The sequence below is a fragment of the Rhagoletis pomonella genome, unplaced genomic scaffold, assembly GCF_013731165.1.
Source record: "Rhagoletis pomonella isolate Grant_MI unplaced genomic scaffold, Rhpom_1.0 Rhpom_scaffold_00006, whole genome shotgun sequence".
Classification (NCBI taxonomy): Eukaryota; Metazoa; Arthropoda; class Insecta; order Diptera; family Tephritidae; genus Rhagoletis; species Rhagoletis pomonella.
In genome coordinates this window covers 65,315,716-65,322,658 of record NW_023458560.1, presented here as the reverse complement: position 1 = coordinate 65,322,658, position 6,943 = coordinate 65,315,716, and the positions used below count along the sequence as shown (strand labels likewise).

Here is a 6,943-nt window from a genome sequence, read left to right as displayed (position 1 = left end):
GTTTGACAGCCATATTTTCATTTGAAAGAAAGCGTGCTGGTGGTAACATCGATGAAATTTTTATATTAAATCAAAATAAAAGTCTGTTCCTTATTGGATTATTTATGATTACGTTTTAGGAAATTATTCAGCAAGTTTTTTAAAGACTTAAATGTTTTTAAACACCGAAATTGAGAGAATGTTGTCTGGTGGCGTCATGCGGCAAATGCTTATTTCAAGACATCAAAGTGCCCACACACAAAAACTTGCAATCACATTGCTCGTCAAAATGACAGTTGGTAGGCCATCGGTGTTTGCCTGTGGAGTTCTGCGGTAAGGTATGTGTGTGTGAATGTATGCATGTGTGATGTGTGTGTGAGTATCAAAGGGATTAGACATTTAAAATTAATGCTTGAATAAATTGACGAATAGCAGGAATGTCAAGGTCAAGCTTTTTGAGGCCAATTTTTTTGAATAGAGAAGCCGCTTATAAATATGTACATATGTGGCAATATAGTGTGGCAAACGTTTTCCGGCAGCAACAGCACTGTACCTTATTTACGTACCATTGCAAAAACTAAAGACTTAAGCGACGAACTTGCTTCAGTGGTCGTTTGACTAGTTGCTTGCTTAGCAAAGAAAGCCCGCCGCCCGCCCCCCTGCCAGTGACCTTTTTTGTGTTACGCAGTTTTCACGCATCATTGCCAGCCATCTAATGCGTATGCAGTGCTTTGTAGTTGCAGCAAAAAATCGGCTTTTGTAAATGTTCCGCATGCGTAGCGGCTGGCAAATGTTGTTGTTGGCCTGTCAGCGCATCATTCAATGCTTAATTTATTTCTATTTGTTTTTATATTTTTATCTACATACATACATATGTTTCTTTGTATGCTGATTTTTGCGCTGACATTTCATTGTCATTTTGTGGCAAGCGCAAGAGTCACAGCCGTGTTGCATGCATGCTTGCACTCATGTGCATTGTTAGTGGCGTGTACATCTATGCAAAATTATAAAACTACATACAGTTCAAGGTTGAGTTGTGGCTTTTAAGTTAATTTTCAATAATTTTTATTATACTCAATATGCCATTTTTAAAGACTATTAGGGTTAATATTTAATTAAGCGTTTTTTTATAGAAATATCAAGTCAGGGGGCTTGAGGTCAAGCTTAGTGAGCCATACTCACTTCATTTGTGACATAAATGTGCGAATACCGTTATGCAACAACCAACATCTTTTTCCAAGGGTCTACCAACACAATAGCATACTGGAGCCCATAAGCGTGACCCGCTGTGATAGTACAGTTTATGGTTATAAGTATTTCTTTCATACCCTTCATGCAAGTACCCGCCCACTGATCAAGCGAATGAATTGATCGTATTATCTTAGGGACTAAGAGAAAACGCATGTCCCTAATTCACATTCATCATGGTATCAAAATCGCCATACCAGTCGACTTTCGTTGTCTTTTGTGTTGTTAAAGTACTAATTCATTTGGCGCTGGAACACTCTCTTATACAATTTTCTTAACGCCTTAGTTCGCAAAACTTTATGCTCGGAATCGAAGGAGGTGTCCCCAACCAAGTTCGCAATTATTATGGAGACACCCACACTTCTATGAAACTTGAAAGTGTGAATATCCTGCTGTAACAATTGCAAGATAAAGGCTGCCATGTTGTCAACTACGCCGATGGTATAATCCTAAACAGAAATCTAATCTGTCGGCGCGGTATATATGGAAGAGCACCCTACGAAGGAAATTACCCCATATAAGTATACACCTGCAAATCAACAGTACGTAAAAACGGGGTTAGAGTACCACATTGTTCATTAAAAAGGCTATTCCGACAACTGTCAAAGATAAAAGTCTTTCGTAAGACAATTGTCAATTGTAGCTACTAAATATCTATCTATAAATCCACACAGTGAGTGCTCTTTACTTCTTATTCTACGGCATCACACTTCAGAAATAAGCTAACTAAGGTTCAAAGGATGACGTGCATCATGATTACAGAGGCTCTATCCACAACGCCGAGAAGAGCCCTAGAAACCTGGCTTCTCTTTTTAGCGTTGGGCGAAACTACAGTCAAGTTATAGTGCCGCAACAATCACTGCCTTGATAAAGTGGAGTGGCACTCCAGAATTTTCGAAGGTCTTCCGGCATGCATGAAGTGCCACGAAGATACAGTCTCGCCCCTTGCTCCGAAGAATTATTTCCATACAAAGATTCCCTCAAGGAGAGACTGGCAAGAGAGTCTCATCTTGGACCTGTAACCTGATTTCTCCAAATAAGAACAAGGTTTACCCGCTCTCACTCAACCTCGATTTTCGGATTTTTAAAGCGTTTTTTCAAGCCGAGGTAATACTCATAGCAATGAACGAAGCCGCACGGTGGCTGATCGATTATTCTTTTACGTAGACATCCTTATTCAGCTAAGTAGTTCTCCCTTTTGCTCACGCTAGTACCAAAACTATTTTTATCTTGGTCGTAAATCCATTAATAAATTTTACAAATTTTAAATAAATACCCTCCCATTAAATGTTGAACTTCGGTTTTTATAATTTTGCCTATTTTATATTTATCGCAACCAGACACTTGCTTTAATCATTTTCTATTTAATTAATTATTCTAATTTTTTCTTCACTTTCAGATTGAACGCGTGTGAACCTTACCACCTACGGTTATACCTTCGACTTCTAAAAATTTCGCATTTGCCACCAACAGCGATTAAACACAAATTTATGAACTCGAACAAGGTCGCTGCCGTCTAATCTAGCGCCAGTTTCTACTTAATACTTAGCAGGAATAAAACCTACACCACTTCAAAGAAGTATCAAACAAAGTGAATTTACAACTGTACAAAAGAATAAGCCAAATAAAAAGAAAAAATGCTGGTAAACGCCAATTCTATGTTTGAGTGTAAGTACGGGTAGCTAAAAATTTAAGATTCACAAAAGTAAAAAAACAAAACTAATTATGATTACAAGTGCAAGTAGGAGGTAGCAGGCAGCTACCAAGGGAAGAGCTGGTGCAAAGAAATGGGCGTTTGTCTTAAGCAAGGCAAGAAGAGGCTAAAACAAAGAAAAAAAAGAAAAGAAGTTAGTAATAACACTAATTTGAGTTTTGGAAATTTGCGTTCGCTTCAAAATTAATTACGCGCTGCCCACTGTATGCGCTACTTCGTTTGGTTGCTGTTTTTATAGCCTCATTTTATTAAATTTGTTCTTAGTAAGGTATTTTTTTCGACCACAGCAAGACAGTTGTTATAGGCGAAAAGAAAAAATAAACAAAACACTTACGTCACCACGTACCTACTCTCCAGCGTAGCTATTTGTGGGTTGCTGGTATGTAAATTTTTTTCTGGCATCTTTTCATATTCTCTGAATCGTTTTTTTTAACTGACCTTGATTTGCTGCTGACACGCAGATGCTTATAATATAATTTTATTTGCTATATACGCTGGCATTATTTAATTTTCATATGTCATGCTATACGTGCAGAACTACCTGAGTTCTGTGTATGACGAGTCGGTTACTTCTAATTTTTTTGCTCATTAGGGAGTACTTGGTTTTGCTGAGCCCAGATAACTGTGCTAAGTTTTTTACTTCTAGTTTGCTTCATTTCTTAAATCAATACGTCACAGTAGGGTGTCTGCTGTTAAGAGCCTATACGTTCCTCTTTCTAAACATTTCTACCAAAATTCAAATATCTAATTGTAGCGTTGGAGCTACACATACGCCACTTTATACCCCTGTTAAAATAGCCTTTGAAAGGTAAAGGAAATTTTTTTATCCAACGCGATTATTTTTCCCGAATTCTCCAAAGCCTTAAATTCCTGTCAAATTTTTTTCGCTTGCTGTTCTCGTTCTCGAGATATTAGAAGTTGTCACGAAAAAAGTTCAATTTCCAAACTGAGCGTCGGCAGCATAAGCAATCATATACTGCCCTCTAACGTGTCACGCGCAGCTCGTTTACTACAGCAACTCTTTGGGGTAGCCTTATGAAATTTTCTTTAGATGGAAACACGGCCCCACCTCGCCGCAAGAATTCTGTTTCAAAACATTCGGTAAATAAACCGGATAGGGTTGGCCTCGACACTCGGTTTATTTAGGGACAATTTCCTCAGATAGTACGTTATCGAAGCGTGGGGAGGGCCTCCTTGTTGATCTCTCCAACTATGTCTAAAGCTTGCTAATTTGACCACGAACTATCCCTGATAATGCCACCTTCTATTTGATAAGTTGAAGTAGGAAGTCTTATAAATAATTGCATAATAATCTACAGAAAATAAATTTAAAAGTACTATCTTTAATGAGGTTTACTAGAGTTTATATAATTCCTAACTTGCAATTGTTTCATGTATATTTTTTTTGCATTCAATGTCTACCATTAAATATTTTAAGTTTCCTTTTCGATATTTTTATTACCAAAGGCTTTATCACGACATAAAAACTATTTTTTTTACGTATTTTTTAATTATTTCAACACCCATTTTCTTGCTACCACTTGTCGTCTTCGGTTAAAGCCGTAATTCGCATAATTTCTCACTTCGGCCGGTAATAACAAAAATAATGATTGTTGGTTAGCCTGTCATCATTAGTCGCACGTTAATTAAATGAGCCGCGTAAATTTGCACTTTTTATGCTAAGCTAAAAGCTAGGGGCAAAATTTAGTACACACTATACATGTACAAAAATATCTACTTATTTGTATGTACATATAGTATTTGTCAGCATAGGTAACGAATATAAAATACATACATATTTTTTATCCATGCTAACATATGAACATATTTATGTATTTACCTATATATACAAACATACATTTTCCCAGTTTTAACAGCAACGTTAATTGCGCGTGTTAATTGTGTTCAGCCGTGCATTTATACATACATATATATGTATGTATGTTAGATCAGGTACATTTTTTTGACTAAGCGCGTATAGCATAGGAGAATTATACGTGTAATTCTAAGAAAATTTTCCGAAGAAACCATGAGTTTAAAACCAGTTTGGAGCTTGCCAATTTGCGAAAATAGGTTTCGAAGAAAATGTCAAAATCTTCACTGTTGCGCCCTCTGGTGGAATTTTAAGAAAGAAAAAATGCATAAATGTATCTCTCATACCAAAAACCCCTTATATTTAGCATGTTTTGATACAAAATTTAAGCAAACTCCAAATTGATTTTAGACACAAGGTTTCTTCGGCAAATTTGCTTAGAATTGCACGTAGAGTCCTTCTGTGATATATGCGCATATTCGAAAAAATCTCCCATACAAACTGACCCGCCCGAAATTTGAAGTTTGCTCGATTTATTCAATACGCTAAATATCAACGCCTGGCTAAAAGAAAATCTCAACAAAATGTAACAAATATCTCAAAGGACGGCCTATGCTTCCATTAACAATAGAGCCTAGATAAACCAGTCTATTTCTTCTTAAACCTCACCCCATAATTTGGATGATAAATAACCCAATTTATGTTGTGTTGTACCAACGCACCCAATACGAACTTGGATAAGTGTTAAAATTATAAGAATGCCAGAAGATACAAAAAAAAAATCCAAGGGCAACGAAAAAGCTTGACGAACTGGTTCGTTTCGGTAGTGAAAATTTTGGGTACAGAACTGAATATTTGCTGTAGCTTACCAACGTACAAGGCTATATTAAGCCGTTTAGTCACAGAACCACAATGACTACCCTCGTAGCTTAGATACCTAGCGGACGTCTACTGGACTTCGACTGACGTTGGGCAATAGTGATTTGCGGATGATCATGGAATTCATTCCCTTGCAAGAGTACCTCAGCAGCATCGGTGTTTTAGACCAGAGAAGATGAGACCACGTTCTTTTGCGCCTGAGAGTGCACATGCCCTGGTTCGATACGAGACATGTGATTGTGAATAAGTATTCTCAATCATAACTCTCCCTTGGAGCTCATACGGAAGTATATTATTCGTATCACCAAAGCGACGCTCCGCTTATATCAGCTTTATAGGCTCTTACCGGTAGGTTGGTTATAATGAACACTTCAGTATTATTTGAGCCTTCCATTTTATCCGTAATAGCAGGGATCACTGCGTGGTTAATATGTAAGAAATAAGCTTATGCTCTACTCACATCCCCTCTGCTGGTTGAGATACACGCGAATGGATGGAAGTTTGACGGAGGGGTTGTTGGAGGGATTTTTGCAGGTAGCTTTCTACCAAACTCAACGTAAGGATTTCGTGTGACTGTACCAATAACGAAGGAGGTAAATATCCGCCCTGATTACCAAGCCGCCTGCTTTCTCTTCCTGTAGCGTTTGATTGTTTAAAAGTCAGTTTTATATATATCTGTGAAAGAGAAAAGGAAGTGGGTGTATCTTTGGCTCTTGGACAGATGGGTCTCGTATGAGCTCAGCGAACTCTGCCCGAAAGCTAGGACATGTGGCACTTTGACGAACTTATGACTAAAACTGGCACAAAAGTGCTGCTTGGAAAACGAGAGAACAAAATTTGTTTTTGCATCACCTCGCAGTAAATATATTTAAAATTTTTTAAAGGACCTCCATATTAGTCCCCCAAAGTATATTCCCTTGGAAGTTTAGAGTTAGGTTATAACCTCGATTAACATACTGGATCTTATTTGAAGGGAATTGTCTCCTTTATTAGTTTTTTAATTTGCTATACTAATTTAATTTGTTTTTGCTACTACAAACTCTGCGCTCACCAGCTAATCAAATATGAACAAATAAATAATATGTATATACATACATGCATATTTATGCACAGTAGCTGTCGTCGTTATTTGCAACTCTATTATAACTCATGCATGTTGCGGCTTATCAATAGCACTTGATCGCTGAAGCAAAAGGGGTAAAAAGAAGAGCGAGAAATACAAAACAGCGAGTCAAGCGAGCGCTAATAACAACATATCGTCGCCTCAGAAAACGGATGACGAATGTGCAAAATCACGATTTTGGGATTTT

At 37.4% G+C, this 6,943-nt stretch overlaps 1 protein-coding gene across 1 annotated transcript in view; it reads right to left on the bottom strand.

Annotated features, from left to right (window-relative positions):
- LOC118742043 (latent-transforming growth factor beta-binding protein 4-like) overlaps positions 1–6,943 on the bottom strand; it is a 104,516-nt gene that overhangs the window by 4,012 nt on the left and 93,561 nt on the right. The window lies entirely within an intron of this gene.